General features: G+C 33.7%; 1 protein-coding gene across 1 annotated transcript in view; it reads left to right on the top strand.

Moving 5' to 3' along the window:
• Positions 1 to 17,091, top strand: part of LOC137642528 (cotranscriptional regulator ARB2A) — a 191,947-nt gene that overhangs the window by 152,301 nt on the left and 22,555 nt on the right. The gene's annotated exons all lie outside the window — the stretch shown is intronic.

Below are 17,091 nucleotides of genomic sequence, written 5' to 3'. Positions count from 1 at the left end.
GCTGCACTGCCGCCGACAAACTTGTAAACTTGTGGCATAAAATGGGTGAGCCTAGGGCTGGGACCTACGAAGAAAGGCGGGCGTGAAGGCGACGGACCTCCAAGGGAAGGCCTGGAATAGGGTTGTTGGGGGTGGGCGTAGTGATGTGGGAACCAGAAGGAGCAAAGGGGAGTCGTAGGAGTTTGAATAGAAGAATGCAATTGGTGAAGTGACAGTTTTAGGTAAAGAAGCGAAGGCTTCTCGTGTACAATGAGTGGATGAAAGCTAACCGTGTACGATGGTTTCGTATACGGGAGGAGGATGTATAATGAGGAAAATTTATCGCCCTGTATATTATTATTATTATTATTAGTTGCTGTTGCTAAGCTACAACCCTAGTTGGAAAAGCAGGATGCTATGAGCCCGGGGGCTCCATCAGGGAAAATAGCCTAGTAAGGAAAGATAACAAGGAAAAGTAAAATATTTTAAAAACAGTAGCAACATTGAAATAAATATTTCCTTTAAAAACTTAAAAAACTTTTACAGAAAAGAGGAAGAGAATTAAGATAGAATAGTGTGCTCAAGTGTACACTCAAGGAAAAGAACTCTAACCCAAGACAGAGGAACACCATGGTTCAGAGGCTATGGCACTACCCAAGGCTAGAGAACAATGGTTTAATCTTTGAGTGTCCTCCCAGAAGAGCTGCTTAGCATAGTTAAAGAATCTCTTTTACCCTTACCTAGAATAAAGTAACCACTGTACAATTACAGTGGAGTAGTGAACTCCTTGAGCGAAAATTTTTTTGGTAACCTCAGTGTTGTTAAGTGTATGAGGACAGAGAAGAATATGTAAAGAATAGGCAAAGGGAAAATGAACCGTAAGCAGAGAGAAAAATCCCATGTAGTACTGTCTGGCCAGTCAAAGGACCACATTACTCTCTAGCGGTAATATCCCATCGGGTGGCTGGTGCCCTGCCCAACCTACTACCTATGGCGAGGGAAACCTAACATTGCTTAATGAGTAGGGTAAGATAGCTATGTTCGATTTGGAGAAGGTAACTGCGTTTTGGGAATGAGACACGTGATTGCAGACAGTATTAATTGTCTAGTGGAACAATTAAATGCAAAGCCTTAGGAGTTTGATCGCTCACAGTTAAGAAAATCAAGGTTTGTGCTCTAAGGGTGAATTAACCTTGCATACAGTATTTAGTAAGCTTGTGCAAGAACCAGTAAATAATTTTGTTCTCCGTATATGTGAAATATTATCTCGGAAACTATATGTCTGATGATTGAAACCATATAAAGAAAAAACTTTTCATTTTCATTTTTGAAATTACCAGTAGTTTATATTTCAATAGTATTTTATTCTGTAATAGAGTAAAACTATTTTATTTTATAAATATGGTAATAGCTCTTAGGGGGCTAGATGAAAAGACCATGCTTATAATTTTCCTCCTGTAAACTGATGATTTCCTTCTGAGCATCGGCAGTTAAGATAGCGAGTAGTTTTAATTTCCAATAATGCTGGGAACCGATATACTGTAATTCTCATAAATAATGCAGTTGATATGCAGTTGGATGGATAGATATTAACAAGAAGTATATTCCAACACTGCAAAACGTAGGTTCAGTTTTTGCGGGCAGTTATTCAAGATAATAACCACGAACATAGTGACATTTGTAAATGGCCAAGAATTCGATATAAAATTACGGTATTGACACCTGAAGAAACCGAAATTCATTCCTTGCTGCCTGTTTCGAATAGAACAAACATATTATTATTATTATTATTATTATTATTATTATTATTATTATTATTATTAGTAGTAGTAGTAGTAGTAGTAGTAGTAGTAGTACTAGTAGTATAATAATAATAATAATAATAATAATAATAATAATAATAATAATAATGATGATGATGGTGAGGATGACCTTGTCAAAACTTTTGTGATTAGAAATAGCATAATGCAGTTGAAAAGAGAAATTAGCGTAGCCGCTTAAGGCGGTTTTCCATGATATATGAGAGTTAAGTGAAGTGAAAACGGTTTTGCTTTTTTATGCTGTAGGGACTTATTACTTTTTCTATACTGGACCGTAGAGGACCTGTACAATGATGGGTTGTATAGAAATTGGCTTTTATATTCAATCTTTGATTCTGTTGATATTCATAGACTGTTTTCTTAAACAAGAAATTTTTGACGATTGTTACAAGAATTAAGCTTTAGAAATTACTTTGCAATACATCCAGTTTTACGTTGTATATGCATACATTTTGATATATAGCATTTTCACGTCATTTTTTGATCGAATATTTCAGTATTCCTTTTGATTAAGAATTTTACTAACACTAGGATCGCAGTAAATTCAGTTAATTTATTTCAATCTTGCTGAATTTCGCAGTAATTTTGAAAATCTCTCTCTCTCTCTCTCTCTCTCTCTCTCTCTCTCTCTCTCTCTCTCTCTCTCTCTCAACTCCAAAACCGAAAGTTTAAATGTAAGAGAATATTACTATAAAACAGACATTGTCTTCGACTTCTCGTAAAGGAGGTTTTAGTTAAAAGGGGGAGGGAGAGAGGGATATGCCGGTAGGGTAGGGAGAGGATGAGGGAAGTAGGGAGGAAGACTATAGCCTTTGGGCCTTGGAAGATAAACGGGAGTTGCAAAGAAGAATTGGAAGGGAGAAGAGCAAGAAATGTAAGGGGGGAAGAAGATGGTGTGTTGGGGGTTTAATGGCGGAAGCAAAAGGCAGTTACGAGACCAACGGGCCACAAATGCAGCCGCCGGAGATGGCGGATGCATTTTAAATCTCGTCCCTAGTTTTACGTAGAAGTCAGAGATCATCTCTCTCTCTCTCTCTCTCTCTCTCTCTCTCTCTCTCTCTCTCTCTCTCTCTCTCTCTCTCTCTCTCTCTCTCTCGGCTTTAACATTTTATCATACACGGTATTTATTACAATATTGTAATATTTCCCAAGATATATTATGCAGCACATACAAATAGGTATATGTATTTATATATATACTATAATAATACACATATATTATATATATGTATATATATATATATAGATATATATATATATATATCTATATATATATATATATATATATATATATATATATATAGTGTATTCGTATTGTAAATATGTATATATACACACATACACACACATATATATATATATACACATACAGAGAGAGAGAGAGAGAGAGAGAGAGAGAGAGAGAGAGAGAGAGAGAGAGAGAGATGATTTTGGAAGAGATGCCAGTTGTCTACAAAAGCCTAGGTTGGAATGTATGAAGGATTGTAGAGGCTCCTCTCTTTCACCGAAATGTGATGTTGAATCTGAAAGCGTAAAAAGGTATTGAAATGAATTGTGTGCTGTGTCTTTGGAGTAAAGACAGTAAGAAGGAAGACTGTTCTTAGGTGGTTTGGTCATGTAAAGGTAATGAACCACGATGGAGGGGGGGGGGGAAGAATTTATAATTTGGAAGTGATAGGAAGTGTTTAACTTGAAAGGAATGGCGTAGGTATCTAGAATGTTCGACAAAATTCACAAAATAGAATAGAACAGTGAATATAGCGGGTTGGACAATGCTGATTAGCCACCTTTTTATGTGCATAAGGTTTTCAATGTTATGACGGTTTTATGCACATCTGGTTCATCCCTGATTTAGCACTCCTGATGGTACGCATACAGTTTACGACAACGGCTTCAACATGTTTCGTTTATTCGCATTCAACCTACACTTAAAACAACCCGTAATTTTTTATCGGAAATTCTCCTTAAAAATATACTGTTCTCAACCGTATTTCAGTAAAGAGACCGTAATTTTACCCTACTACGTTAGCTTTTACAGGCTGGTGACCGTAATATCACTCCTTGACCTCAGTATATCCGTTTTAAAACGATAAATGCCTGGCAACGTATATTCTAGGATTTTTACAGTTTTTTCCGGCAATTCTATAATTGTGCACACTCACTTGAAAAATGGAGAACCAACTCCATGTGTTATTCCTACATTCTCAACCTACCTTTCGTACGCACTGATACCCTCATTACTTATTTAATTTTTCTTCAGTGATTATCATCTGTTATATTCACTCCAAATATTCTTTCACTATCACTATCCATATCAACATCATTCCTCCATCGGCTTGGCTTTCATGGATCCTCATAACCTTACTCGGGCTCACATTTACAACCTCTGCTTTCTCCTTTTGCTTTCTCTTGCAGAGGCTTTCAAACTCGGTATTTTCTGCAGTTTTCCTTCACTGTTCCTATGTTACCAAAATCATCATTGTGCTATGCTAACTTTATGACCATAGCAAGAAAAATGTACCTTTGTATAAATAAGATTATGGGTAAACCACACTTTACAATACTCTTACTAATACTTAAGCTTTCCAAACTATTCCCTACAATGGTTAGCGAGCTAACTGCCCTCATGATTCTTTCACCCATCTTCCTTATCAGCTACTAAAATAACGAAAAAAATCTTTGCACATGCACTGACTTTCTTTTCTTTGACTTCCACTTTTACACTAAACCAGTCACTCTTCCGTCTACTTATTCTATGATACATTTCACCTTCACCATTAAAAACTTGAAACTCTCTTAGCAACTCATCTTTTAAGCCATACGTCCTTCTACATTGCTTTGTAACGATTCTACCATAAGATTTTCCCAGGTTCAAGTATTGTGTCCAATCATAACTCCAGCTTGTTGACTGACTATTCCGTCAAATGAAATGTATACCATTTCTTCATAAACTGTTAATCTGCATTTTTCTCATAGTATTGTTTCCCGAAATCTTGTTTTTATTTATTTTTAGCATTTCTGAAATGCCGGAGAATGCTACATTCCTCTGGGCTTTTCTTAAATGGGGACGTGAGATACCTTTCTCGAGAAGGGAGCAAAAAAAAAAATGTGATTCTTGAGATAGACCTAGGGATTAGGAGACATGTGTACGGTCATTAGACTTACTTAGCAAGATGCTCATTGTTTATTTATTTGTGTATCTAGTTACTGATGTTTTGAACTGTTTTGTTAACTTATCTTGAATGTAAGAAGGATGCGTCCATTGTACTTTAAATCCGAAGCGTTTTTGCCGAAATTTACCATAGAAAAATGGGTTCTGTTTACACCCCCCACCCTCGGCTTGACCCTGTTCGAGAGTGAAGTTTTCACAGTCTCGGGAGGGTATTATTAAAGCTCGAGAAGTTTCTTAGCTCTTTTCGACAGTAGTTGTACTGGAAGCCCATATTCATCTTAGAATATGGAGAAAATGCAATTACTCTACAACCCATACAAAAAACAGTGGGGATGGAAACTATATAGTAAATTCATCATAAGAACTTTCTAGAAACAGTTGGCATGATTTGATCGTTATACTAAGCAACTTCACTGCAAGAGTCAGTCAGTAGATTTACTGTATATAAATACAATATATATATATATATATATATATATATATATATATATATTATATTTATATGTATATATATATATTATATATATATATATATATAAAATATATATATATATTATATATATATATATATATATATATACAATATATATATATTATATATATGTATATATATATGTATATATATATATATATTTATATTTAGAGAGAGAGAGAGAGAGAGAGAGAGAGAGAGAGAGAGAGAGAGAGAGAGAGAGAGAGAGAGAGAGAGAGAGAGAGAGAGAGAGAGAGATAAAAACAATTAAAAGAACTTGTAAACGAGGAGAATAGCAATTCCAAGAATGATGGGAATAGAAGGAACAATTTCGAAAAAAAAATATCAGGAAGGTGAAAATGGATAGTAATTGAACAGGATCCTAAGACATGGAACTATTAAAGTGCAAGGAAGAGGATTCAAGCAGGCAAGCAAATACACCTTTGCGCAAGAGAAGTCAGAATAAAAGGCATCATGTTTGGTATTAGAAAATGCTAGAGATGTAATATGTGTCAAAAGAGTAAATTGCTTTGATTAGATGACATCCCAGCTTAAGCTTTGAAAAGCAGTCGAGTACATATTAAGAGATAAGGTCATGCGCCGAATAGACTCCTCTTTCCTGATACACCTGGAAAATTCTTCCTCACTCTAGTGGTTAACTACTGCAATGTTATTGTTTAGTGGCTAATTTTCTGTTGGTAAGAGTAGAGGTGACTATTTAGCTATGGTGAGCAGCATTTTTAGGTGAAGAACACTCCAAAATTAAACATTGTTCTCTAGCCTGGGATAGTGCCATAGCCTCTGTACCATGGTCTTCCATCGTCTTTGGTTATAGTTCTCTTCCTCGAGGGTACACTCAGGCACACTATTTTACCTGTGTCCTGATTTCCTTTCCTCACCGGGCTATTTTCCCTGTTGGAGCCCTTGGGCTTATAGCATCCTGCTTTTCCAACTAGGCTTGTAGCTTAGCTAGTAAAAATTTTTATAATAATATTGAGATCATAAGATTTTAGTAATACCATTCTTGGTACCATGGGAACATTTTACCTTGGACAGCAATAACATCATGCCTGGGACCATAGTGATGTTATATTCATACATAAAAAAATTTTAAACCTCAAACTGCAATCAAATAGTATTTGTAAGAATAGCATTACTTCACTGTATAATGTCTAATCATATTTGTTTTCGGTAATGGCCTGCTTTTCTTACTGGAGCCCTTGAGCTTGTAGATTTTAGCTTGGTTGGTGATAATAATGATGGTGATATTGGTATTTATAATTTTAATGATAATAATAATGATTAGAATAATGATAATGATAATAATAGTATTAGAAGTAGTAATGACCAATTATTGTTTTAAATCGGACTCAGTACCGATAGGAAACCAAAGAAAAACAACGGAAGGAATGACAGAAAGAAAGAAAATAAAGAGAAAAATAAATGAAAACGCACCGGAAAAAAAGCAGTCATGAGAAGCGGAAAGTTTTGGAATTTTTTTTTTTTTTTGTAGTATCAAGCAAATTGTTTATTTTTATTAGCTTACTTGCTATCATAACTTAAGGTTGGATTATAAGCATTGATTAAAACAAATTGATAATCATATGGAAGAAACTCAACGACCATCGATTTTCAAAGTTTTCCTGCAGTATACACCACATTCATATAAAAAAATGTAGAAAAAAATAGAAAAAGTATTATGAAAAGATTTGTCAGTGGGTTCATAATGTGCACAGCTTTCCAAATTAGTATCGTAGGTCATCTAATGAGTATTGACATCAGCAATACTGTAATATAGAAATTTATGTATTCCATCATATGAAGAATTATTTTGAAAAAGAGATTTACAAAGCCATAATGAGAGCTCATTTAACGTTGTTAAGGGGGAAATGTTATTATGAAGGCTTTGAAGCTATCTCCTCTCGGTTTTTGCTGATTCATATAACTTTCCCTCTTCAAAAAAAAAAAAGAAAAAAAAAAGTCATTTGGTTCCTTCTGGGCATTACCAGCATAATGTGATATTCATTTAGCATTTCCATTTTCTGCCTGGAAGACTGGACTTGATGTAAATATTTTGCTGCTTATACCATTGTATTTTCTACACAGATACAAAGCTACTTGAAAGTAAACTCGACAAAAAAAAAAAAAAAAAAAAAAATGGTATACTAATCTAGATTAAATGAAAATGAAAATAACCTATTTTAAGCTATATTGGTCATCCTTTGTGAAAAAATAACATCTTAACTGACCAGTTCACGACATCCAGTTATTTTGTGTTTGCTGAGGTAAGACATTCTATGGATGCTGCAGCTCAGTGGTTCCTAAACTTTTTCAGGATGGCACCCCTTTGACTCCCAGCTGGAGTCTTGCCCCTTCCCTTTGCTATAGTTTAAACTACGTAACAACACATTCATTTATAGTTTTAATATGAATTTTGTCATCTACAATCTGCATACGAGTTTCTTTGACTTAATGTTAATGACAGATTTTGCCGTTAAGATTTTGTAAAAACAGAGAAAAGTTCATTATTTATTGCTTAAATGCTCTTAATGTAACCCAGACGCCCCCAAACTACAGCTTTCGCCTCACTGCCCCCCAATATCAATCCACGGCTAACAAGAACCACGGTTTTGGAAAGAGGACGTCAGAATAAGAGCGTCCAAATTAGCGTTAATCATGTCCTAAATATATACTCGAGATTAGATAAATTTGTCTGCATGGGTCACTTGGAAGCTTATTCTTGTATAACATTTTAATTGAGTTAAAAGTAAAAAGATTCTTTTGAGATTAAAAATAAAAAATACGTGATAGGTCTATCTAATTTACATATATCTTGAATTATAAATTTGTTTTCATAGTATTGCTGTTTGACATTAGATTGATTGAATAAAAAGCAAGGTGCGAATTTTGCCTCACGCACAGTCTAGAGGTTATTCACGTGATGTTTTCTGTATCAGTGATTCTGGTAGGTGGATGTTATTATTATTATTATTATTATTATTATTATTATTATTATTATTATTATTATTATTATTATTATTATTATTTTATTATTATTATTATTATTTAGTATTTATTATTTACAATTTATTATTATTTATTATTATTTATTATTTGTTATTATTATTATTTATTATTATTACTATTATTATTATTATTATTATTATTATTATTTAGTATTTATTATTTAGTATTTATTATTTACAATTTATTATTATTTATTATTATTTATTATTTGTTATTATTATTATTTATTATTATTACTATTATTATTATTATTATTATTATTATTATTATTATTATTATTATTATTATTATTATTATTATTATTATTAGAAGGATATTCACCAGCTCAATGGGTCAAGCTCGACTCTTACAGAGATGGGCCGAGTAAATTCGGCTGGGAAAAATAATATCTATTGAATCTAATGAATAAAAAATATACAGTGTAGTAAATAAGAGATAAAGATTAGATTAAGAGATAAAAATCTGTGATGAATAGAAATTCGAATTTTATTTATCAAACTTATATCTTTAAACTCTGGAAAACCAGAAAATTTGAATAAAATAAAATGACACAAAAATATCTGGCTAAATCATAGATATCTTTATCTTCTAAACACTTTACAATGGAAAAAAAATAGGACGTATGATTAGAATAGTATCACACTCACTGCACCTGGGAACTGTTTCATTCCGGCAAATTAAAAATCCATAGGTCAATCTCGTATGACAAAAAAAAAAAAAAGAAAAAAAAAAAGTCATGTTAAATTACTTCCGTCCATTTATCGGTCTGACTTGATGATTGATTCCCGTGGAGAAACAATTCGTTTGATTTAATTCAATCAATGACTTTCTCATTTATTATTCCAAAGGCTTTGCCTTTTTATTACTATAAAAGGCTTCATTGTAGTTACATAGTTTAACGTGGAATTTGATTTTTGGATACATAGTTTAACGAGAGATTTTAATTTTTGGATACAGTTTAAAGGGGAATTTAATTTGTGGATACATAGTTTAACAGATAATTTAATTTTGTGGATACATAGTTTAACGGGGAATTTAATTTGTGGATACATAGTTTAACGGGGAATTTAATTTTGTGAATACATAGTTTAATGGGGAATTTAGTTATGTGGATACATAGTTTAACGGGGAATTTAATTTCATGGATACATAGTTCATAGTTTAACAGGGAATTTTATTTTGTGGGTACATAGTTTAACGAAAAATCTAATTTTGTAGATACATAGTTTAATGGGGAATTTGATTTTGTGGATACATAGTTTAACGGGGAATTTAAGTTTGTGGATACATAGTTTAACGGGGAATTAATTTTATGGAAACATAGTTCATAGTTTAACCGGGAATTTAATTTTGTGGATACATAGTTTAACGAGGAATTTAATTTTGTGGATACATTTTTTAACGGGGAATCTAATTTTATGGATACATAGTTCATAGTTTAACAGGGAATTTAATTTTGTGGATACATAGTTCATAGTTTAACAGGGAATTTAATTTTATGGATACATAGTTCATAGTTTAACAGGGAATTTGATTTTATGGATACATAGTTCATAGTTTAACAGGGAATTTGATTTTGTGGATACATAGTTTAACGAGGAATTTAAATTTGTGGATTCATAGTTTAACAGGGAATTTAATTTTATGGATACATAGTTCATAGTTTAACAGGGAATTTATTTTTATGGATACATAGTTCATAGTTTAACAGGAAATTTGATTTTATGGATACATAGTTCATAGTTTAACAGGGAATTTAATGTTATGGATACATAGTTCATAGTTTAACAGGGAATTTGATTTTGTGGATACATAGTTTAACGTGGAATTTAGTTTTGTGGATACATAGTTTAACGGGGAATTTAATTTTATGGATACATAGTTCATAGTTTAACAGGGAATTTAATTTTGTGGATACATAGTTTAACGGGGAATTTAATTCCAAGTTGTGGCAAGTTTATTGGTGATTTACCAGAGGCAACTGCTCCAATGTGAGCCAGAATCCACCATATTTCAATCTTTCACCCCCTGAGAATAAAATTTGTTAAGGAAGTCTTTAACTTGTAATACCAGTTTGTTGTTGTGTGTGTAACCTTCGAGGGCTTCTAATGTCCCATCTTCAATGGCCATAGGTAATTTAAAACCAATTTGTTAATCATTTACTGCATGATGCTTATATAATTTTTCGTTCTATTTAAAATCTATTGGCGGGGTTAGCGGGGTTAGCCAATGAGCTACTGTACTGTTACGATATGCATATTCTCTCTCTCTCTCTCTCTCTCTCTCTCTCTCTCTCTCTCTCTCTCTCTCTCTCTCTCTCTCTCTCTCTCTCTCACACTTATATAGGGGATATATTTACGCGCGCACACACATATATGGAACACACACCCAACCTTACTTGGGAATACACTTACTTACGTAGCTGCACACACTCCCTCACTAAAGGCGCACGCGCTCTCACACACTAAGTTTCAATGACCAGAGCGATTAGAACACCTCAGCACGAATTGGACCCTTATTGTCTCAAAATGGAATTTGGGGAACGCGTCCTGCCAATTGGATAGAAGCACTCGGCAAACAGGAGGGTCCGGTGGAACCTTTGTGTGTGGGCGTAAAGGTGGATAAAGTGGCACGTGTCTTCGGAGGGGATGAGGGCGCTGCCACGGGATTTACTTGGGGAGGGGGGGGGGGGAGGGGGGGACGATTGACAGATTCCCTTAATCCTCTCAACAGCTCCTTTTGCATTCGCGCGTGTCCTCACCTCTCCCTCTTCAACCTCAAAAGGCCAACCTAACAACCTCATCCTTAACCCCCTTCCTCAAAAGGGCAACCAACTTCGTCCTTGACCCCCCCCCCCTCCCTCCCGTTCCCCCTTTCCTCAAAAGGCCAGCCATCATTGCCCTATCTCCCCCACCCCTCTTTGACCTTCTTTTAACCATTTCATCAAATTGTAGCGAGTAGATTCTAACCAAATTATAGCAAGTAGATTCTAACCAAATTTTAGCCAGTAAATTCTAATTGAATTATAGATTGCAGATTCTAACCTAATTATAGCCAGTAAATTCTAACAAAATTATAGAATAGATTCTAACCAAATTATAGCGAGTAGATTCTAACCAAATTATAGCCAGTAAATTCTAACTAAATTATAGAGTGCAGATTCTAACCAAATTATAGCCAGTAAATTCTCACTAAATTATAGAGTGCAGATTCTAACCAAATTATAGCCAGTAAATTCTAACTAAATTATAGAGTGCAGATTCTAACCAAATTATAGCCAGTAAATTCTCACTAAATTATAGAGTGCAGATTCTAACCTAATTATAGCCAGTAAATTCTAACAAAATTATAGAGTAGATTCTAACCAAATTATAGCCAGTAAATTCTCACTAAATTATAGAGTGCAGATTCTAACCTAATTATAGCCAGTAAATTCTAAAAAAATTATAGAGTAGATTCTAACCAAATTATAGTCAGTAAATTCTATCAGAATTATAGATAGTAGATTCTAACCAAATTATAGTGAGTAGATTCTAACCAAATTATAGTGAGTAGATTCTAACCAAATTAAAACGAGTAGATTTTAACAAAATTATAGCGAGTCGATTCTAACAAAATTATAGGGAGTAGATTCTAACAAAATCATAGCGAGTAGATTCTAGTCTGTCAGGTAGACAGATATATTTAGGTCCATCTTTACTGATTTGATCATAAGATCCATGAATCCGTACCTTGAGCGAGCATAGATGACATAGTATTTGAACTAAACATACTTACCTAGAACGAAGCAGGGATACTGAAGTACTGTGAAGAATTATATGGTACGCTAAGTCTTTTGATATCTGAGGTCAAATAGAATAAACATTGTACAGTATATCCTCTGAAAATCAGGGAGTTAATTACTGAAAAGGCGACAAAATGAACCAAAGTTATTTCAGAAAAATGCGACAAAATGAACCAGAGTTAATTACTGAAAATGCAACAAAATGACCCAGAGTTAATTACTGAAAATGCGACAAAATGACCAGGAGTTAATTACTGAAAATGCGACAAAATGACCAGGAGTTAATTACTGAAAATGCGACAAAATGAACCAGAGTTAATTACTGAAAATGCGACAAAATGAACCAGAGTTAATTACTGAAAATGCGACAAAATTATCCAGATTTAATTGCAGAAAATGCGACAAAATGAACCAGACCAGAATAATCGTTTTCAGATCTCTTTAAGGTTGTCATCTGGGAGTCTTTTATAGGGGTTGGTCACACCTGATGTCTTTCGACCAAATTTAGAATTATTATAATTGTTATTATTAATTTTTTTTCTTTTTTAGATTTTAGTAGCACATGGTAGTACTTTAATGGATGATGGTTATCCAATGTTTCTAGGTCACAAGAAGAAACTGGATAGCTAAGTACATAGCAAGAGGGAAATAGATTTATATTTTTTATTAGACTTTGGTACGTAGGTTACTATTTCCCATTAGTGATTCTGACCAAACTTTATAAAGGCCCACATTTTTTTTTTCGGTTTTTTAATGCTTTCAAATCTATTTTTAGATTTCCCTAGTCTTCTGAATCTTTATCAGGATATACAATAATTGATTTCTTTAAATGAAACGTGAGTTTTTGGAGCATGTTGTTTGTCACTTCAACAATGTTACGATGACACTTTTTTCGCTAATTCCTTCAATTTATTGTAGTAATGGTCACCTCTGTTATCTGATATTAATATTTCGAGAAGTGAACTAATATATTTCGTCAAAGTTTGTTGTTATTAAACCATATTCGGTTATTATAAGTGAAGTTGTTGCACGAGTAACATCTATTTTAGGAAAAATGTGAGCTTTCGCTCCATAAGGGCAGTTTTTTTTTCTCTTTATAAAGACATTATTGAAAGTAGGTAGTAGGTTGGCCAGGGCACCAGCCACCCGTTAAGATAGTACCACTAGAGAGTTATGGCGTCTTTTGACTGGCCAGACAGTACTACATTGGATCCTTCTCTTTGGTTACGGTTCATTTTTATCTTTGCCTACACACACATCGAATAGTTTAGCCTATTCTTTACATATTCTCCTCTGTCCTCATACACCTGACAACACTGAGATTACCAAACAATTTTGCTTCACCCCTGGGCTTATAGCATCTTGCTTTTCCAACTAGTAATTTAATAAGAGTATATATGTACAATGCGAACACGACTGAGATACAGTTTACTGACATTATCCGGAATGATGGAAAAGTATGAGTGAGAACTAGTAATAAATAATAATTACTTGAAATGAGTGAGATTATAAGTAGAGTTACTCCTTATCAAAAGATATTAAATATGAATACGTGTGTCGCGGCCAGACTTCGTAAAGTTAGAAGTTAACAGAATCCCGTCACTTCGGTTGTCAGGTGAGAACAAACCAGAGTTGGCTGTCTCCAATTTTCATTCGATTATGTACAGAAATGTCCATAAAATTTCAAGAAATCGTCAAATTACAGTGCATTGTAAAAAACCGCTTTAATTTCTAGTTTTCTAAAATATCTTTCACTACCTTGCGATAAAAAAAGATTAATTAATTTTTAATAGATCGCAGTCTGATAGAAGGTCAAAGACGGAAGAGAAGTAAAAATTTCTTTCATCAGTTTATTACGATTTTATCATTAATCATGATCTTATTTGTAAGCGCGTGTAAGTGTCTGCTTTAATGAAGGAAGTATATTGGCCATCAACTCGAATTTTACACAAAGACACGTTAATTTTAAGAATTTACAACTGCTATAAAGCTATAAATGACAAATTCAAAGGCATGACGATAGATCAAGATTTTATGAGAAATGCAGTCCAGCTTTGTTCAGCAGGTTTTGGAGTTGGGATTAAGGAGGCAATTAGTTAGCTTACAGCTGTTATAACCTGATTGACGTTTACATGAAAAGGCTATATATTTTCTTTTGGCAGTGTAACGTTTTCTTAACTTGAATATGCCGCTTTAATTGAATAATTCTTGTGTCTAGTCTTGTTTTTACATGATAAGAAACACTTTAATTTCGGGTAGATCTGTGGCCTGAAAAGCAGTACACAACTGAGCTGTACAATGCTTAGGTCACATGTTTGTTAAGTATAGGATAGCTCCTGGCCTATTGCTCGACAGTTCTATTTACCTGAACGTAACAGTACAGATATATATATATATATATATATATATATATATATATATATATATATATATATATATATATATATATAATACGCGCACGCACACACAACATACAAACGTATTCGTATATATTTTATATATATATATATATATATATATATATATATATAGATAGATAGATAGATAGATAGATGGATATACAGTATATGTATATTCTTATTTTTTATTCTTATTATCATTCTTCTTTTTCATATTATTGCTATTATTATTATTATTATTATTATTATTATTATTATTATTATTATTATTAAGGAAGGTTTTCCTGTATTTAATTCTCAACGATAAAATAAAACTCCTCAAGGAAAAAATATTATTGTTGTTGTTGTTGCTGTTGTTGTTGTTGTTGCTGTTGTTATTTTCATTAAATGTATCCATCTATCAGTAAGACTAATAAAAAGAATGTTTTTTTTTTCTCTCAAGAATCTTCGTAGGAAAGTCGCCCAAGGGCCAGAGACCAATCTCGTAATATTTGGCAATAATCCGATGGGAATCTGAATTCAGACAAGGGCAGTGACCAAAGTTTTTTTTCTTTTGTTTTGAAGGTTACCTGAGGTCAAAAGCTTGGAATGAGCCAAATCCCTATTTAAGATCAGGTGGTATTCTACCATTGCCCATTGACCTGCTTTGATGACTTACATCAGAACAGGTCATGGTCCAGTTGTAAATGTTGTTCAATAGTCAAAAATTACTTTGTAGGTTTTGTTGTTGTGGATTTTGATCCGGATTTGGACGTGGGTGAATTTTACTGATAATTTTTCATTGGTTTACACGATTACGATTAAAATATACTCATTATTCCCATTATTATTCGTTCCAATGGCAACTGAATTCAATTCAAATATGCTATTATAGCGCAAGGGAAAATACGAAGGTCTTTAAAAAGGAGGAAATAAAGACATTGTGAATTGGCTCAGAACAGCTACGTTATTTCTTTTGAACATACCTTTGTAGTCAAATGTAAAATACGTGCCGTCTGCCTTGGCCCTGTCCGAACCCTCCACCCCTGGTCCTCCTGCTCCTCCTCCTCCTCCTCCTGTACTCTTAGCGGTTAAATGTTTACCTCGCGACCCGAGATCTTCATGAGTGCCAAGCGTTCGGAGGCTGATGTGGCGCTGCGGTCGAAACAGCGGGTAGTAAATTGCGGTCGGGGGGCTTTGCTTGTCTCATGAGGAGGACAGCGGGAATCGCTGCGGAATGCCAACCGGCTGAGATGCAAATGCCCTTCCTGCTAAATGTTTTCCTGGATTTACTCCGTCGGCATATAATTTAGGTCTCTAAGAGGCGGGGGACACCGGCATGCGCCAAGGATGCCAAGCATTGTGGCTGGTGATGATTATTGCCCGGGAGGTTTGGGGTCTTCCTTGGAGAATGCTTTTGTGGGGGCTAGGGAGGGGGGGGGGGGGTTGCAGGATATGGCGATAATAGCACCAGCTTTCTTGTCTTTAGATGAAGGAATGCTTGTGAGTAGTCAGTGTTTTACGTTTATTCTTTTGAAATGATTTCATTTTTTTTAAGATTTAATTCAAGGAAATGTATAGATTATTTACTTCATGGGATTTGCCTAACATGAATCATGTGTTTTCAAAATTACTGTAATTATTTTCAGAATCAAGATTTTGATACCTTCATGTTATTTCGTAAGTACATTTTAAATGTCTTTCCATAAAAAAATTTGCCGATAAATTAGATAATTGACTTTCAGAATATTCAATAATGAACTTTAAGACTCATTAATATCTTATAAATATATTTTTAGTAGTGTTCCTTAATCATTACAGTTAAACATATATATTATAAAGAATACCAATTAGATAGATAATTTTTAAATTGTATTCAATTTAAGCATTTTTCAAAATGAAAAATCATGAATTCTCTTAAGAAAACAGTATATTTTTTTTTTACGACTGCCTTATTCAAATGTTAAATGTTATTCAGCAATTCTAAAAGTTAAGTTTATAAATTTCCCAATGAATAATGTAACAAAATTCTAATTTTACCGATGACTCACGACCATAAATTCTCGTTTTTCAAATACAGTCTGTTTAAATTGTGTTCGAATTTCAATGACGGTGTACTTAGATCCCCCAATAATTTGTGGACAGTACCTGTTCTCTTTGCTCTAATGCCCCGGATTAGCAGACGGATAATCGAACAGCAGTTTGACAACATCCTGTAGTGGTCGCTGTCTTTGTACCTCATTAAATAGGATCGAAGAAGAATTGGAGAAGAACTGTGTTTGCAGATGTGTAGTTCTTGGCGCATTTGTGATTGTTTGTGCATCATATGTTCAGTTAAATTGCTTGTTTGTGTATGCGATATATCTGTGAAATTTATATTTTGGATTTACACACGCACACACACACATACACACACACCCAGAATAGGAGAGGCAATATGATGGATGAAAATAGGTAAG

This window comes from Palaemon carinicauda, chromosome 6 (assembly GCF_036898095.1).
Source record: "Palaemon carinicauda isolate YSFRI2023 chromosome 6, ASM3689809v2, whole genome shotgun sequence".
NCBI lineage: Eukaryota > Metazoa > Arthropoda > Malacostraca > Decapoda > Palaemonidae > Palaemon > Palaemon carinicauda.
The sequence above is the reverse complement of the archived record's forward strand: the minus strand, read 5'-3'. Positions and strand labels throughout refer to the sequence as shown.